Below are 20,543 nucleotides of genomic sequence, written 5' to 3'. Positions count from 1 at the left end.
TAAGAAGCCAAATTATTATGTCATATTTTCATTAGACTCTTAACAAATTTTGATAAGGATGGTAGTAACGCAACTGGTCTATAATTGCAGGCTTATTTATCGCCATTCTTTTGAAGTGGAATTATTATGGCCTCTCTGAGCAAATTAATAAAGAGTGGTATCAAACGATTCATCAATTTTTAGTAATGCTGAATTGTTAATCACTAGATAGGCATTAGAATATTTTCATAGATAATTATTCCATAAAATTAAAGTTCAAATGTATCGACCGGAAAAAGGCTGTAAAAAAAGAGGAGATTTCTATATCAGAGGTATTTGCTTATGTTCACAAACTAATTATTTATTGAATCGTGATCAAGTGTAATATTCTCTTACTTTGATTTATTTTCACAATAATTTACAATAAAACAGGTTCATATAGAGGTGTTTTTTCCGTTTCAGATTAGTAGTAAGGCCAAAGTTGGTCAACTTGTTGAGCAATTGCAAATATAAAAAATCTATATTCCCAACAAGAAGGTTCTAGCCAACAATCAGACGAAAATTTGGAAAAGTTAATCAATGTTCTTTAGGAAATTTTTCTGAATTGATGATGCTTTCTTAGAGAGTTCTCTGGTATAGTATATTTGTCAAAACTTGCTCATGGGTTTATAAACCTCAAATAACCATCTATTACTTCGGTATAAGTCAGAGTATATATGATGTTTGCCAAATTCACCTGCATATTAAACCGGTCTTACACCAAAGTAACAATTGGCAATTATAGTCTATTTTTATGCCTAAGAGAGTAACAAAATGGTAAAACATTCGTAATTCTAACAGGTTAAAACTTTGTTCTATTGTCCTGTACAGCTACAAATAAAAGCTCGAACCTCAGGTTCAGGTACATTTATTTCTGTTTTGTACTAGTAAAAAGATTTTATTTCTCTTTCATACATAAAAATACACTATAGTGCATGCAGCAGTTTTCTGGAGAGTGGCAAGTCACACAAACAAGTTTATTAAGTAGCATGTGATGAATCATTTTATATCAACTAAATTGAATTGCCTGTAATTGTCCAAAAAGTAAAAAAAAAACGAAAAACGCTGTTGTGTTCACAGTGGAACTTATTTTTTTCCTTAAAGTTGCAATATTGCTTCTCAGTTTTAAAAATACTTTCTTGGTGTTATTTTTGAAATACAAAAATTACAGTTGTTTCGTTTGACCATTCCATTATTATATCAACAGTAGTCAAAAATATAAAGGGAAACGTTTGTGATGGCCCGAATAGTTCTGGATCGGCAGCAACAGTTTGGAACCGCCAAAATTCTATGGAGTGGTCGGATGCGTCAATAGAAATACTTGGTGGCATGTGGTACGCGATAAAGTCGTATGCTACATTTTATCGATTGTTTCCTTAGTGTAAGATCAGCTTTATGACCAGATGATTTGAAAATATTTACCAAAGACATTTGATTGGATAAACATTAGCAGAATCAACAGCGCAAGTAAGATTGAACTAATAATTTTTCCATTAATATAATATCATAATAGTTTCAATATATTCGATTTCTTTTAATTTTTAATGAGGTTACTATGGCAACAAACATTGTATTGTTTTTTAACCACATAGCCAAACTTATTGGCCATTACTATTTTCACCGAAATTATTTCCAAATTGTTTTTATATAACTCAAGCATAATGGAACCTTGAATATTTTATGAGCAAAATAAATAACCCAATTTCCGCTATGGCCCTATAGACTGTTCACCAGGAAATTGTGTTACTTAATAAAATTATTCCTGTTAACATAATTTTAGACGAGAAACAATAGAAAGTATTTGAAAATTATAGCAAATACTATTAAGAAGCAGTTTTGAATATTTTCAGGCAAAAAAGTCTGCCAGTTGTCTCTAATATAGCATTAGTTATCATGAGATCTGATAAACGAGAAGGACATTATTTCAATTAAATACTGACGATGTACTTGCTCTACAGTTCCCTGCTTTATCTTGTAATATTAATTCATACGTGTTACAGTTACAAATTCACAGCATTTAATTCGCACACTGATAATATGAAATACGACCTAACTGGAAAAAACCTCACAATAATTTTTCTTTTAAAATTACATATCTGTAATTTTGTGATTGCAGCTTGCTTAAAATCGAGAACACACAACGCATTTTTCAATTGCACTAACTTCCAAAGAACTAGTTCTTATAAAATATGATACATAAACCAAACCATTTTGCCAAGGGGACAAGTTTATAGCAGAGCTGTTCTAGGCATAGTTTAATTTGAAATTATAATTTTCCAAATAACTTAAGCACAGCAGCGTAACCAAAAGGATAAAAGCTTTTTTAACATAAGTTCAATTTTAAGTTTCGATTTTCCTATTAACTTGAGCGTAACCACTATCGTATTAGTGGTATCAATGATACGAGGTACCCAAACTACAGGATCCCCGAAAGTATGTGACCAAAAATTCTAAAATTTTATGCATAATATTTATAGATTGATTGTAGATTCAAGAACTGCCGAACCCACAATATTTAAATTCTTCAAGGGAACTGATATACAGTAATTCATCATTAAAGAACCTACGATGGTCGAACCCTTGAAACAACAGATAACTGTAACAAATTATCAGAAAAAATTTGAACAAAACACAAATTAACAAAAGAACTGAAGATAAGTTAACTAGATAGCTCTACTGAATTCTATATAAACCAAAAATTAATTCATGGTTTTATATTTAAACAGATCCGATAATTATATAAAAATAACTAGAAAGATTAAGTTAAAAAAACAAATCGAAAATAGAGTCCTAAAAATTCCGAATCCAATACTACATGAAAAAAACCTAAAAATATTGTACAGACTTTTGAAAACTCATATCTTTTGCAACGAATTCTACTTAATACTCCGGACAGTGGATTTGACATTCGACTAAGCTAAGAATCTACTGATACCAAGTCTAACAACAATATATTCTTTATGTATACTTCATTACCATATATAAAATCAGTTATTTGTATCTTTCCGGAATCTTCAAATAGCATAATATGAGAAAAGATATCTAAAAACAAATTGAAATCCATTCTATTTTCAGTAAAATCAAAAATAGAACACCAACTAATGAATGAATTGGCCAATATAGTTTATTAAATTCCATGGAACAAAAAATAGATTGGTCGATCTGAAAATTATACCATTATAGATGTACTCTAGCTGAGCACTTGTTTTATGAACACCATTATATATATTATAGATTTGCAAAAATATTAACAGCAAATAACTACGAAAAGTGCCTTTTTCTACAGACAACATATATTACTTAAGACGACCAGAATTTTATTCAACAAACCGTTCTATATAATCTGTGCATATCTTTTAGGTATTGAAAAAAAGAAATTCTATAAAAACTTAACGGCATTCGAAACAACCTAACCTCGACAAACCTCTAAAAATTAACTTCATTTCCAACGACCTAACCTAATCTAATTTGTAAATATTTAACGTAATTTATAACGACTGAACGTAACCCTAAATTGGACGCATTTTATCAACAATTACATTCATATATCTTTACATTCATTTAAAAGGAAGTTTGTGCCACAACATGGTTGCCCAAATTAGCAACATAACGATGCGCGACCAGAGATACTTATAGAGGCATTCCTTCCTCATCTGAGTAACAGTATTTAACTTCCAAATGCACCGTTTTGAGTCAAATCTAGTCAAATCTTAACCCTAACTATCTAACCTTACTTAGCTGAATCATTTTCATTATAATGCATCATTAAGGGTCGAAGTAATGTAAAGTGGTGTACATCTTTAAGTTATTTATCGAAATTGGAAAAAGAGGTTTGCAAAAGGAATTCTCATGAACGAGAATACTAGATTTCCAAGTTTATCATCAAATTGTAGATATAATGCCCTTGAGGGGCCTTTATAGATATTCTCGCTGTCCTCAACTATGCAGTTCGATAAAAACAAACATGAACATGCCGTAGTAACAAGGTATTTTAAAAAAATACGGCGAAAGAACTACACTCCCTTACACTGCATATAGTCCAACTAAATTTTAAGCCTAAATGTTCCAGTTTGTCAGTAGGTACTCCAATAACAGCTCTGTACGAACAATTGCACGTCAGAAAATTGATTTTCTCAAAAACTTATGGATCTGGTAGTGACAAAATTGAATAGCTTTTCATCCGGTTAATTAGTGCCAATTTTGTCATCATTGCTTATAGAGGTAGAAAATCTAGAGAAACTGAAACCATTTACTGCTATGGACGAATTGATGAACAAGTTATCCGAAAAAACTTAGCCCCTAGGCGTGTGTGTGAGTGTGTGTGTGTGAAAGAAAATGGCTTGGAAGTAAGTCCATCAGCGACAGAATTATTCGATGATACTATTTAAAGCTATCCACACTCAAAAGGTGTGTGAGATTCAGAAGTAGGAAGTAGTTTTGTTTAACAAGTAACTGCAACAAATTATTTGTTTTATGAATGTGATTGCTGCATCCGAAAAAAAATTTGATTGAGATCAGCACAAGAATTATCATCGCAGGTACAGACTGATGATTGTATAATACCTAGCATGGCAAGATGGGCGGGATATCTCCCATGACCAGTCATCATTCTAAGGATACTTGCTGAGTAAAATTTCGAATTTGTGTATTTAAATAGATAGTTCGGGGGTGAGGGTAAAATAGGATAAATTTGAAAATAGGTGTTATTTGAGGATCGTGAGGCAGTATCCCATTGTTTCTGCCAGGATACGTACATTTTATCTTTTATTGAATTGATCGCATCTCTTCCTGTATATACGTTACAAGAAACTCCATTTAGTACTGAATCTTTTGCTAATCTATCAGCTATTTTATTACCACGTATTCCAATATGTCCTTTAACCCAAATGAAGGTAATACTCAAATTTAATAATATTGTTTTGATGTCACATAAACTAGGACATTTCATTCTTTCAAGATAGGTTTCTTTTATAGCACACTGTGCTGATCTAGAGTCAGATAAAATCACACCCCCATCTTTTTTATTTGATTTCAACCAGGAAAGACCCTATAAGATAGCATAGAGCTCCGCAGTATATATGCTAGAAATATCGGGTAATTTGATTCGTATAAATTGTTTTGTTACGCCTAATACGCCTAGGGGCCTACATTTAAATCTGATTTCATAGGTGGTTCTACTCTTCTAGTGTATTGATCCTGGACTCTAGCTTTTGCCTTCTTATGTTGCTTGTTAAATCACCAGATATATGTAGTTTTCCCCGTCTTCCATTAACTGTACAATATCTCCCTTGGGTAGTTGCATATCTCCGTTCATAATAATGCGTTTCTCGGTGTGTTGGGTCTTGCAGTTAGACAGTCCAACCTTCATATGTATAAAAGTAGAGAATCGATGTGTTATATCAAAAAGCTTATCGATTTGAGGCTCATTTGGTGCTTATAGTTTTATATCATCCATGTAGAAAAGATGGTAGATGGTATATTTAGAGTTTCTGTTAGCTCTAATGTTAAAACCGTACTTTGTATCATTGAGCATGGTAGATAGGGGAATCCATGCAAAGCAGAATCACGGAGTCATCCTGGTATATACCCTGGGAATGGTAATACGTCTGAATAACTGATGGAGTTCGGACCGATTTGCAGATGTAGGTTTGTTCGCCATCCCTACATCGTTGTTGAAACGATCTTACAATAGTTGGGTGGAATTTATAAATCTGCAAGACCTCCACAAGCCAGGATTTGAGTACACTGTCAAACGCTTCTTTTTTGGATCTACGAAAGCCGTATATATAGTCGGTAATCTTTCTGTGCCTGCCGAAGTATCACAGAGTCTATAACAATTTGTTCTTTGTACCGTTGGTGATCTCTTCTGCAACCCTTCGGTTACTTAGCTAAGATGTTATTTTTTTCTAAGTGCCTATAAATTCTGTTAGTGATTCGAGCTAGGAGTAAGGATGTCATCTAGGTTGTATAGGAGATGGATCAATTATTTCGCCAACTCTTATGTACGCTTGGGAATTACTTATACCAGAAGCTTTGATTTCCTGTAGTGTGAAATAATCAATCTGCATCGGAACAATTCTTAACCGTATTTGTTCAGCGGTTATCCAGTCGGTGTTTCTCTTGTGGTTTTTGTGGGTATTAAACATATTGTTTGATCTGTTGCTTCTGCATGCACTCAATGTATCTCGATAAACGCTTATATTTCGTTTCAAACTTCTGTTGAAGCAGATGAATATACTCACGCAGAAGTTGTTGATGTTTTGGATGTTGTGTGTGAGTACCTATTTTAAATATTTTTTTATGCGTTTTCTCAAGTATTTTGAGGCTTGCGTACATTTCTTATACTCCGTTAGACGTCCGAGCTCGCTCTTAATAGTATTGATGGAACGTTTTAGGCGCCATTACCACTAGTGTTTTTTGTTTTTTATTGGTACTTGCCTTTGTTACGCATATATGCTGATCGTGTAGACAGAGTACTGCAACAGTTCCTTAATAAATTAGTGAATACAGTCGTTCAAGCGTATTGTATTCATTGGAGAGGCTTCCCATTAATCAGTCTACTCCTGCAATGATATTATTAGAATTTTTGTTGGTCTTCAATTTGGGTAATTTTAGACGACATATTGGGTTTGTACCCTCAAATTCTACTAATGCCTTTTGCATTTCGGGTGGCACAGCATCAATGCTATTTGGTTGTGTATACTTGTTAATATTAGTATTACTATTAAATCCAAATTGATATGGAAACTGCAACAGCAGCTTATATATTTATGGATACGTTAGTTGAAAGATAAATAAAGATAGAAAAATATGGTGGCAGCAAGAAGTCTATGTACAAAGAATTGCTTATGGCGGAAATCGATCAGTAGTGGATTCAAAATTCCCAAGTACTAGAGGATTGTATCAAAAATTTCGTGTTTTATTTATTGCATTATCTCAATCGACTTGGAAATAATTAGAAAGACACAAAGTAGAGAAAAAGTATTTTTGTCCATGAAAGACTAGAAGTTACAATCCGATTCGTGGCTAAGTTGTTTCATTCTACCAATTAATTTTATACTTATTCGCAAAATTTTTGCATTTCTCTTCTTAAATAAATCTTATGTACTCCTCAATACATTTGTTTCAAAGAGATATTAGTCCAAGTTGTAATATCACAATATAGTTATTTTGCATTACACAGTTCAATAAGTTGAATTAAACAAAAAAACAAAAGTGCCAAAACACTCAAATACTCGACTCCACTTGCAACAAATCAGCAACAATCAATTGAACGCCGTGATGTAGTGATGTTCGGTTCGCTGTTTTGATGCAAGAGATAACGCTTCTTTAGACTTCTCTGTTATAGCATATTTTCGGATATTTGTCTTATTTGTTTCACACCACTCTTCGAATTATTAAAACCCATTTTCTCCGCTACAAGATTCGAAATAATAGAATTATCTGTATCTATTAACCCTTTGCACTCAATTGTCGCTGTAGTTGCGATATTAGAATGCAGACATTAAATCTACTAGCGCGGCTTAGGCGACACAGTTGTTTTACTAATTCGGCGCTCTTAACAGTTAGCTAAGCATGTGTTTATATTATATTGTTTATGATAAGTTTATTATGTTTACCTTATAATAAGTGCTATATTTAATTTCTTCTCCTAATAATTATAACGTTGAATCCTTTCGTGTGGTGAAGATGGGAGGAGAAAATTTTGATGTTAGTGTTTTAAAATTAGTGTTGTGGAAGATGATCTTGATTTTGCATTACTTGGCGACTATTTAAGTGGAATAGTAGTTAGGATAGGAAGTTAGAAAAAAATGAAGAATTATAATCATTGAATCTGATTCAGAGAACAAAGATATACAACCTCTAAACTGCGTCGCATGGAGTGATATCACGAGAAGTGACATTCCCTAACAAAAAATCAATTTTTCACTAGGTAATAAAGTATTCAACATCAAGGAAGCACTACAATTTTTTAAGCTAAGTTCGGTCCTGACTGTTATTGGGTGACTACCTGATATCTATCAGCTCTCAAGTGTATAGCAAATTTTGCGAGTACAAAATTGAATAAATTCAATTGAAAGTCATAATCTACCTAAACTAATTACAACTAATACAATACGTAAGTACTATTAACATTACAACTGATTCTATATAGTATTTATAAGTAATAAGACGAAATTCCATCAACAAACGGGTACCATCGTGATCACTTATCAAAAGGAATCCACTTTTTATTTCTGACTTTGTCTCAGTAGACAAGGTCGGACCTACAAACGTTAGTGTTGAAGCAGAAAATTGTATCAACAGATACTTAATATCAAAAATTATTATGAATAACAGTAATTCACAACAAATAATGCAAACCCATGGAATATCATATTCGAGCCTACTAGTATAAAATCAACAACCAAATCACCCACCAAAAGAACAAGCTATTATTTTTCCGTCAGTTAATGGAATCAAAAACCAAGAGTATTTGTATAAAGTTGGTCTTATCTCACCAAGAAATATATTATATGCTTCACGCATGGCCAACGACAGAATTTGCATATATTTATCATCGAAACAGATGGTAACAAATTTTTGAAAGACCACGGAGCGGAATTAACTAATAACGGCCAAAAAATCAAAGCACCAAGAATGATCCTTCCAGCAGAAAGACTTATAATTTCAAATGATTACCTTTCAATCCCTAACGAAATTATCCAGGCAGCTTTAGAAAATATTTGAATAAACTAATTACTAATTCCTAAGAATTGGTGTTACTGATCCTGCTTACAGCCATATGCAAGCGTATATTAACCCACCAAATAAAGTTATTCTACCAGAAAGTCTCTTTATACAATTCGAAAAAACCAGTTTGGATGGTCAGGGTTGCTATAAATACAAACAAACAGGTCACACTGCATACAACTGTTCTTCCAATCTAATATAAGAAGCAGTACCACGTACAACTCAACTTAAATTGAAACAGACCAAAATATCGCAATAAATAATGATCACACAGAAACTCAAAAAGAAAAATCAACGAAATTGAAAGCCCCCAATACAAGATAAACTTACTGAATGAGAAACAACTTTTAAAACACACAAAGAGTTCAATGTAAAAAAACCAAGAAAATTGGACAAGAAGAAACAATGAAAATGTTGAAGCCCGAGAACAATTTTATTCAGGAGGACAAAGATGAGAAAATATTGAATTATGATTAACTGACAGATTTGATCACCAATATTCATCGTTCAAGTGATCCAATCAGTACAATTAGAAATTATACCGCAGATTTTGAGTCTCTTGTTGATATGCTGGAAAGAGTGTTTCCTCAAATCACGAACAAATCCCTGAAAATTCGCATAACCGAGATAAAAAAAACGATTAAGAGGATACATATCAGAAGGCCCCATTGATTCTAGTAGGAAGTCGTCAGAGCCATGATATTAGAAGTGTATCTACTGCAATGAAATTTGAATGGTTTATTTACATTATGAAATGTTTGTACAAACCAAACATTATGTGTTTACAGATTTTACAGGAAAGTAGTGTACATAACCGGAGAAACTATAACATATACTATAAAAATTGATCCACTGGAGAGAGGAGTTGGGGAGGTGTTGCCACATACTTCGGAAATAATATTCAATCGAATAAAATTGATATAAACACAGATCTAGAAGTTGTTGTGGTAACTGTTTTCTATCCATCTAAAATAAATATTTGTAATATTCATATACCCTCCAATATTTGTCTGAATAAAAATTATTTGGAGAATTTAATTCAACAAATACCTCAACATCGCATAATTATCGGAGATTTCAACTCATACAATGGGACATCGTCTGCTATAGACTTAGCAATATGTGATCCTCCTTTCTTTAACTGGGAAGTAGTATCATACTTCCATGATAGCGATCATTTCCCAATAATAATCTCTGACATTAGAACTAGCGCAAAAAATACTAAGCCTTTACCAAAATGGCGTCTCTAAAATGCAGAATGGAATCTGTTTTTCGAGAATTTGGAAACATTACGTACTCAATACAAAATAACAGATGATATCGATGAAACGGTTAACAAATTTACCAACATAATCAAACAAGCCGCAAATAACGGTATTGGAATGACGGAGACCATAAAAGGTCACAATCCAGTACCTTGGTGAAACAACGATGTCGACGAACCATAAAAGTCTACATCAACATCTAACAAGTTTCAAAAACCTAAGAGCTAATGCGAGGTACATAATTAAAAAGAGTACAAGGGAATTATGGACGGCATACGTACAAAATATAAATATCTCAACCAATATTAGTACTACTTGGAAAAAAATTAGGCAAATATCCAGTTACAAATCATATCAGAAAACTGCGACCTTAGAAGATGACGGACAAATTACTAGTAACCCTAAACACTTTCACAGAAAGTTTTCTGGAAAATAATAAAAACAGTCTTCATAACTTTCACATCAACAATATAGAGTGGGATATCAACAAACCCCTTCTAAAGACTGAGCTTGACGAAACCCTTATTTCTTTTGACGATTCTGGCCCAGTGACAGACGATATACATATACAGCTAAAGCTACACTGCTGGAATTATTTAATCAAATATGGACAAAACATACATTTCCAAAAAAATGGTTGAAAGGGACTCTTATACCCATACAGAAGATAGGAAAAAAGAAGTTATCAATTAATTCCTGCAGAACTATATCCTTGACCTATACAATGTGTGAATTATTAGAAAAAATAATGATTAACGGACTTGTTTGGCAACTAGACCGAAGAAAACTGTTAACACCAGAACAGAAGGTTTTAGAAAACATAAAAGCACAATCGAGGACATTAGAGATCTAGGCTTTAGCAAACAATCAGAAATCCATGCGAGTAGCTGTATTTTTTGACATAAACATAGTAGAAACCTTGAAAGAATGGAACATAGATAGACACATGCTGGCTTTCATTCACAATTTTCTGAATAATACAAGTTTTCAAGTTAGAATAAATGGTTCTATATCTCACCTCAAAACACTAAAGCATGGAACAACGCATGGTTCAGTAATTAGCCCAATCAATTTTACAATTACACATAGATATACTTATACATAAATGGTCTAGAGACTCCGATTTCCGCTTCTCTGCAGCGAAAACCAAATGCATAATGTCGTCAAATGTCAGAATAGACTAAACCTATTAAAAGTTCTCTAAAATAGAGAGTGGGAATATGACAAAGAAACTCCGAGCATGGACACAAGTTTCAATATGTTTAACTAGGCTGAAACACCAGCCTCCATAATATATCAGAACTTTCACTCGAAACTCTCCATGTATTCTAACTTCCATAAACTATACACTGCCGCATCCAACACCCCCAATGGAGTTGCGCCTGCTGTTATCACCTCTCATAAACCTCACTTGAAATATAAATTACCTCACGTAAGTAAGCTCTGTATATTCAGCAGAAATATATACTTTTCTACAAGCTTTGGTGGAAATTCAATCATCAAACCTACAAAAATGTTTAATTATAACAGAATCCTTGAATGCCTTTAGCTCCTTAAAAATATCTATACTAACAACCCAACTCAAATCAAGAAATAATTGCAACTAATACAAAAAAACAACTTAGATGTCGGATTTTTGTGGGTGCCTTCTCAACAATGAAAACAAGAAAATGAAGATGCTGACAAAAACGCAAAAGACTCTACGATTTGCAGTGATGTACATACAATGAATAGTGCGGTATATAATGACGTGAAAGCATATATCAAAATGAAAATTATTCTTAAGTGGAAATCTGAGTGGCAAAGATCATTTCAAAACCTAAAACAAATAAAGGAAAATGTTGAACAGTGGCCGCGAATATGCAGTAATCGCTCGAAACAAGTAATAGAACTATACTAAGAAATATGCACTTTAAAATTACGCATTAATATTTACTTTGTAAAAGTAACAAACCTATGTGAACAAATTGTAACAGAGAATTTACTGCAAGACATACTTTTAGAATGTACATTATACGTGTCGCCAAGAGAACAATTTGTTTAACAGTTAGTGTACAATTTCATTCTAATGTGTTCACTAGATGAAGATTGAACTAATTATATTGAATGTTATATTTGGAAACAGTAAATCAGCTAAAAAAAGATATCAGAACAAGGATTCAACAAATCAGTACGTCAAGAACAAACTGAGAAATAAAATTCTTTTCAATGATTCTATACGGCGTACATGGAGCGACACAGATAAGGAGGAATTTTGGAACTTTATCGGTGTAATTTTGAATATGGGAACTATGGTTTTGCCAAATACGCAGGATTATTGGTCTACTAGTGCAAATACCAAAATACCATTTTTTTGTTCACTAGAAGAAGATTCAACTAATTATTTTGGATGTTACATTTGAAAACAGTAAATCAACAACAAATATACTTCGGTAATAAAATTCAAAGGTAAAATTAGTTTCATAACCTCCAACCCGAATAAACCTACAGAATGTCGCATACGCATGTACGTTTTGGGTGACTCAGAAATTAGGTATGTGTAAAATATCCTCCCATATTATGTTAATATTACCTCCGATAATCTTATAAAGTCTAATTTACCTAGCGGTACAAGAATTCCATTGCGTCTATAACACAAATTATTGTCGAACGTACCAAATGCTCAAGGTTACCATAGCATTGTATTAACGGAGGAGTTACTATAAATGAAATACGCATCACCATAGTGTTTCCTAAGAAAATCTCTTGAGTGGGGGATGGAAATGTCTACATTAATTGCATTCATTTTATATATATGTGTAAAAAAAATCAAGAACGAAAAACTAGGGTCTTATTTGGATCAACTCATAGGTGAGTTCTCCAGAGATCGATTAAGACCTTCCACTCCAGCACATGAAACAAGACTGGACAAAAGATTGCACATAATAATAAATTAGAAATGAGATTTTCTTGTGTGTCTCTTAAACTTATGTTCTTCTTCTATAATATGAGTTAGAATATGTTTCTTCATAACATAGCTGAGAAATAAAGGTTTTGTTTCATTGCAACAACTCCAATTTTCTTCTACATCACAGGTAGGACTCGTAACTAATATGCTGGAGTTATTAATATCCTCTATTAGTAGGTTATTAGGCTGGAGTGCAAAGGTTTAAATTATGTGGGGTACTGCTTATTTCATCGCTGCTTGAAAGCTTTGATGTTTCACACATGAATAAATCAGGCAAACTTAATAAAAAAGTCATTGTTGACAGTACCATTTTATTTCCCTAGTTGTCGCAAATAGTAGAAGGATTTTGAGCCACTTTTAAAATAATCGTACATACCTTATTTGAATGTGTACAAAAAATTTTGTTTATCACTCGTGTGCGAAAAATTGTACCAACAAAACAACCAAAGAAGCAGTTCCCGATAATCAAAAATAACTATTCTAGTACACTACTTAGCACACGCAAACCATTTTTGTCTTATGTAAATTGACTGTGAAACTGCTAAAATTGAAATGAGTAACAAAATATTAATTAATTGATATTGAGCTTTTTAATTTCATGTATGGATTATTTCAAATACATTTATTTTTTGTTAATTAACTTGAAATTATTATTTGAAATATATCTGCTTTTTTGTTTACTGTTGTTTCTTTGATCCCCGTTTAAAACAATTTTGTATACGTTTTTAGATATGAGCACAAAATTAGTATGCAAATGATATTTATCGACTTTAAACAAGCATCGACAGTCTGAAAAAGAGGAAAATTATAAAGAGCATGGAAAAACTACAAATACCCTAAAAGTTTAAACGATTGGTGGAAATTACTATGCTAAATTCTATGGCAAAGGTAACAACAGGAAACGGACCATCTGAGAAATTTGAAATAAATGCAGCTGTGTTTTGACGATAAATTAGAAAAAATTTTCAAAAAGACAGGAATGAGAGGATTGAACATAAATCATAAAAAGACAAAATATATGGATATTGCAAGAAAGAAGTTCACAAACAAAAAACAGTAAAGATAAATGATCTCATCTTCTAAGTAGTTGACACCTTCAAGTACGTGGGAACAATGATAAGCAACAAAAATGACACAAAGAATGAGACAAGACAAGGAATTCATGCGGAATAAAGGGGACATAATTATAATTCAAAGCAATATGCCGAGCAACCAAAATAAGAGTGTACAAGACTGCGATAAAACCAGTAGTTACATCGCCGAAACTATGAGACTAACAAATATTGGCCAAGAACAACTAAGGATATATGAGAGGAGAATAACTAAGAAAGCTAGTGAAAGTTGGAAATAATGAGAGAAGAGGACTTCTGATCTATCAAATTAAGAATATATTAGAAAATGAAGATATAATAGATACAATTAAAGCAAAAAGAAGTATGTGACTGGAACAAACTGATGTAGGACAGAAGGAAGTGGAGAACAATAGTCGATGATGCTTAAAATCTGATAAGCTGTGGGCCACCTACAAAAATTCAGGGGTCGGCATGAATCTAAATGCTCTTGTTTTTAGGTCTCTTCTGTTTTGAAATTAGTTTTTGGAAAAAAGATAAAATTTGACGTTTCGACTCTCGAAATCTTTATCAAAATATGATATTGACACCGACAATTAGCGTATTTAAATTGATCAATAGATCACCTACATCATGAACATCAATAAGAAAAATTAATTTTTCCTTAGTCCTTACATTTCAAATATCCTTTTTTCCGGATAATTATTTTCTTTAAATGCAGTTTTTGCTTTTTGAATAGCTCTTATTGAAAAAAACTGATTTTAAAACAGAAGAGACGTAAAATCAAGACGATCCAGAAACATAAAAAACTCGTGTGCGAAATAATTTGGTAATATGTACTTATAAACGAAAAAGTACTAGTCACTTTTCATATTTCTTTTCGAATACAAAATATCTATATTAAACTATAAAAATGTAGATGAAAATGTGAAATATTCGAAGGAAGCTCTGAAGTAAATAAGATCAAATGATATTAATATAAATAAAGAGTATTTCTAAATTAATGCGGCAAAATATGCTCAGCCCATCTTTTCATAGACAATATTCCTACAATTGCTGGTTTTTTTCTCAAAATTTAGGAAAGATTAATAACTAATATTTCACAAATTCCTTACAATGGTAAAAACATCTAACCACCTGTATTTGTTTAACGTTATAAGAGTTAAATTAGTCTTTCTCCTATTTGTTATGTTCTGATAATCAGTTTTATAAAATAAAAATGCTACTTGAAATACCTGTTCATTAGAAAACATTTCTTAATCTTGATATTTTTGTTAGAACTCATAGATTCGGAGATAACAAGGTTGTAGTTATTTCAAATTTGATTCTCAATCGACAACTTTTAACAATCAAGGTAAAAATTGTTAAGAAACCGAAATTCTCATGAAGATAAAATGTGATTGTCGGAGATAATAAAATTGATGTTATTCGAAACGAGCTTGAGGTTTTTCAAATATAATCATTTAAATGCATTCCGACGAACATATTTTGGGAGACAACAAATGCCTGCCGTCACAATAATGAAATTATGCACATAAAAAACAACAATAACCAAATAATTTGTATTGTTAAATTGTATAAATACCTTTACAAAAGAGAATGTAACTTCTACGCCCCACAGGATCAATTAGTCGTCGTTATTACATAGACAAAGAGTGATTCAATTTTGAATAGCTAAACAGGAAAAATTATTGCGTTTTGTTATGAAAATTCGTATGATCCCGACAACTGACATCTAGAAATGAACAGTCAGTTTCACTGGTATGTTGCAACTAATATAGGCGTCGTTGAAACTCGACGTTCATTCTAACCAGCCGACGCTGGCGCAGTTTTAGGTCGTCGTGATCACACAGCGCGATAGAAAATACAATTTTTTCAGTTGATTCGTTTTATAATATTTAGGGTGATAGCGATGTGGTTTGTATATAAATTGATCGTTAATGTTAAAAGTGAAGAAAAAATAGTGTACAAAAATGTAGAAATTCTATTGCTTATGTTTGCTTCACAATAAACGCAGAATATGATGAAATTTCTTGCAAGCTTATACATTTGATGGATTTTGCTAATATCACGCAAAATTTTTGCTATCACTGCCTCTAATGAAAAACAGCCTTCTTTTCTGTGCTCCTGCTAAAATGTTATCACTTAAAAACTAAATAATATAATCAATAAATAATCGGCCGCTTAATTAGAGATGGCCCTATTAGATTCATCCTTTCAGCTTTCGCAAAGTTGCATTACGTCTTTATAAATAGTGTGAACTGAAGTGGATCTGTCAACTCATTCGTATATTCATAATCTGGAAGGTGTAGCATACAAGGTGGCCCATTAGTGTGTGGAAGTGCAATAACTTACTTAAGATGAAATTTACAAAAAAAATGTTCAAATAAAAGTTGTTATATTTGCACAGATACACATTTGTAAAATATTTTGAGGTATACAGGGTGTTCAGTCGAAGCGTTACAATATGAAGTAAAGTTTTTTTAAACAGAACACCCTGTATATTTGTTCACCATCGAATTTAGCGTAAAATTATGCATCTAGCCCTCTCTTATCTTTTCTCATAAATTGTGACGTTGCCAAGTTGGAGCGAAAAATAAGAAAATTTGCAATCTGTAAAATTTGAAATAATCAAACGGTTGATAGCAATAGATAAATAAAATTGCCCATCGACAATTCCCTTTCACTCAAATAATAAAGTATGATTGAGGGATAACTACACAACACATACACCATGAGACTAAAATCTGTCAGGCAAATGACACGAATTGCAACCATCGCTGGGTGGCAGATCTCATTAGAGGTTGAGCCAATGTGTTGGGGGGATTTTAGTGCGGAGACCATGTTTCTGGGAGAAGTGAGATATTTTTCTCACCCTCTCTTACTTACTACATTTGTAGGCCACCAATAATACTCTTCTTGGAGACACCTGGGAGCATTTATAAGAATTCTGAGTACTTTTGAATAAAATCATTCTAGAATTGCTGTGATTGACTAGGAAGAGTGCCCCATAGTTCAATACCATAACTACAGAGGAGTTTCAGTGTGGCTTTGTATAGTAGCAACCGGTTGTTAATTCTAAGTTGGGATTTTCTACCTATTAAAAATTTACTGAGTTTAAGACCCAATAATTTTTTTATTTTGGTAAGTATGAGTCAGGTAATTAAGGTGACTGAAAGTTATTTTGAATACACGAATAATTAGAATTGTTAACAACAAAAACAATAATGTGATAAAAGGAAAGAAGAGAAGAAGGTGATGGGATGGAATTTTAGTAGAAACTGAAATGTCTGTAAATGTCGACAAAAGAAAAAAAAGATTTACAGTCCCTGTTCCAATACATTTTAAGAATTCATCATTCATTTTGAAATAATTTAAGTGCACTATGAGAGTGCTATAAACTTTTTTTAATATGAGGGTCTCAAACCACATTATATTTTGATGATTGATATTCATTAACCTTTTGTCCACGTTTATTTTAGTATCACTCTTGAGTAGCTTAGGCCGTTATTCTGTTGAGCCACTCATTTAACAGGCACAGACATTTGATTTGAAGTGGTAATCAACAACCGCCAGTCATGGATCAATAAAATGGGTCAAGAGTAAAGCTTTAAATGCATCTCTATAAGTTTACAGATGGTTCTAATCTAGCGCAAGAAGCTGGAGTGGTTTTGTTTTAAACAATCCATACCCCTATGAAAATCAATATTTTTTTAGTTATGTTGCTAGCAATAATCATATATGCTCAGGAGTGTTTGGATAGAAATGTCTCTAGGAAGTACATTCACATTCTTTCCGATAGTTTAGTGGTATTGAAGGCGCTAACAACTATTGAGTATTCCCTAGTGTGCCCCATCAATATCTTATTGAACATAACTCTGTCAGCTAAAGAAGTTTCAGAAATTTCTCGTCGAAACAACATCAAACTGGTGGTCGGACTTGCCATAGGTAAGTGCCTCGTCAAATATCATCTTAAGACGATAGTTATGGCAGAGAACAGCAGATTCTGCTAGCAAGCTACAAAGACAGCAAAACATCTACTTTGCGAATGCCTTGCCCATTTCTTTATAACGCTAGAGTAACTAGAAACAAGGACATAAAAACCCCAGTCAGAAGTCCCCGTATTTTAGTAGCAAAGTATCTTCAAAGCTTAAGTTCAGGATAGCTGGAAATCAAGAGCAAACTCCCAAGCAATATACAATAATTTACCAAGAAGTAAAGGTCTTCACATACACTGGAACTTTTGTCCGCGCTGCTATCACATTCCAGCTACAACCAACTTTTTGATTACTTAGTGTTAAATGATTCAATATGTAAATTAATAATGCTACATCTGTAGAAACTCTGCTTCTGTATGAAAAACTGGAATGAATGAAAATGAATACCACATTTCCTCTACTTCACAGTATTGCTCACTCGGGTTCAGTGCTGATCAAATTACCTTCACCGTGGCGTCGTACCAAACAAACACAACAAAGAGGCATCAAAAACAGAAACGAATCGGTTACTTTGTCGTGTGCTTAAATAGCTTCACTATTCGAATATCTTATCTATGTCTCTAATAAGAAATACGTATGACATTTGGTATTATTTGAATTGAATGATTTTTTCAATAAGGTAATAGTGATGTACACGACGGTAGACTGTAACTAAATATTTAATGTACTTCTATACTAGTTAATCTCAAATGGATACTTAAGTTGAGGAATGAGTATATGAATTTAAAAGCGTATATAGTTATAAGGCTTCTTGCTGTTACAAAATTCAGATTAACACACATACTTCTTAGCAATACAACAAAAAGAATACAGTTGTACAATGTGTAGCTTTATAGCTAATCCAAATCGGGATCTGCTTTTCCACTTTTCCGACTTTAATTCTAACTTACGATCACTGTAATAGGAAATACTATATTCGATTTTGTCAAAAATTTCTTTTTAAATCGATTTGCCATGTTGTTTAAGTCGATCTAGCGGTCTAGCGTTCTCAAATAAACTGATAAAAACTTTTATGTACCTTAATTTCCATTGATAACTAAGGATCCGAACATATCAGCTATTCTATGAGAAAAAAAATATTATTTACACTTGAATGTTGATCTATATAGATGAAAAATTTATGTTAAGTCTATGGTATTTGAAGGAACAATTTTTTAAATTAATGAGGTCTATATTTGGTTCTACCCAGACCTTATTATTCTGTGGCAGAATTCTTCAATTCAAAAGTATTAGATTGAATATATATACAAATAAATAAATAAATAAATATTTATATATATATATATATATATATATATATATATATATATATATTCCTTCAATTTCTTTTAGACCTTTTGATATATTAATTAATATAGTCCCCATTAATTTAAAAAAATGTTTCAAATACCATAGATTTAACATAAATTTTTTATCGATATAGATCAAAATTCAAGTGTAAATAATCTTTTATATAAATATATATATATATATATATATATATATATATATATATATATTTCCATATGTTTATGTTTCTAAATGTTCTTGATTTTAAGTCTCTAGTTTTTTCAATAATTTTTAAAAGACAGATAAAAATTGACGTTTCGACTTTTTTTTAAGTTATTATCAATATAAATTCTATGAGTTTAAAAATATTTACAAGCATTAATAATATCAAAAATCACCGGAATTCTTAATTATTTCCCTGACGATGAATACATAATTATTCGAAAGCTCGTTTATATTTATGTTTCTAAATTTCTTGATTTTGGGACTCTGTTTCAAAATTAATTTTTTTAATAAATTTTAAAAGATAGATATATAGATAGATAAAAATATTTTAATAATAACTTGAAGAAAAGTAAAAACGTCAATTTTTATATATCTTTTACAAATATATATATATATATATATATATATATATATATATATATATATATATATATATTAACAAAATAACTAGGTTCGCGGGTTGAACCGCGTTGGAATTTTAAAAAAATCTGGACGTTTCTGCTCCCACTTTGGAGCCATTATCACGCAAGTTAGTTAGTTAGCTCAAGACCAGCAGTTAGTTTGTTAGTGTCAACAGTGTTCTTGATGGTAAGCATATTATTTTTTTTTTCTATTTTAATAATTTTATGTTTTTGTTTAAGCTTTTCATTTCCTCGGTGAAATTCCAAGAAGTAGGCAGGTTGGGGTAATTCGTTACGTGGAGTAGGCAGATTGAGACCACGGAATCGGATCACATCTCATAAATGATTGAATAACAACATTATCCCCACCCTTCTCTTGATAATGGCTCCAAAGTGGGAGCCGAAACGTCGGTGAGTCCTTTCCGAACACATATTTTATGATAATTGGTTTTTTTATTATTTAATAGTTTGTAAAAGGTAGATAAAAATTGACGTTTCCACTTTTCTTTAAGTCTTTATCAAAATATGATATTGACACTGACATATACATATACAGCGGTTTTTTATTGGGAACGTGGCAACGAAACTGTACTAACTTTAATATATTTTCAGAGCTT

General features: G+C 32.0%; 1 protein-coding gene across 6 annotated transcripts in view; it reads right to left on the bottom strand.

The window, feature by feature from the left end:
- LOC130897029 (head-specific guanylate cyclase) overlaps positions 1-20,543 on the bottom strand; it is a 150,313-nt gene that overhangs the window by 90,834 nt on the left and 38,936 nt on the right. For 2 of the 6 annotated variants that reach the window (XM_057805507.1, XM_057805508.1), the window contains exon 1: positions 15,619-15,836. The exons of 2 other annotated variants lie outside the window; for them this stretch is intronic. The gene's annotated coding sequence lies outside the window, so the exon portion shown is untranslated. Of the gene's footprint in view, positions 1-13,339; positions 13,517-15,618; positions 15,837-20,543 lie in introns of those variants that run through there. 2 more of the 6 variants (XM_057805513.1, XM_057805510.1) reach the window with 2 other exon arrangements.

The sequence above is a fragment of the Diorhabda carinulata genome, chromosome 8 (assembly GCF_026250575.1).
Source record: "Diorhabda carinulata isolate Delta chromosome 8, icDioCari1.1, whole genome shotgun sequence".
Taxonomy (NCBI): Eukaryota; Metazoa; Arthropoda; class Insecta; order Coleoptera; family Chrysomelidae; genus Diorhabda; species Diorhabda carinulata.
This window is presented reverse-complemented; position numbering and strand designations above follow the sequence as displayed.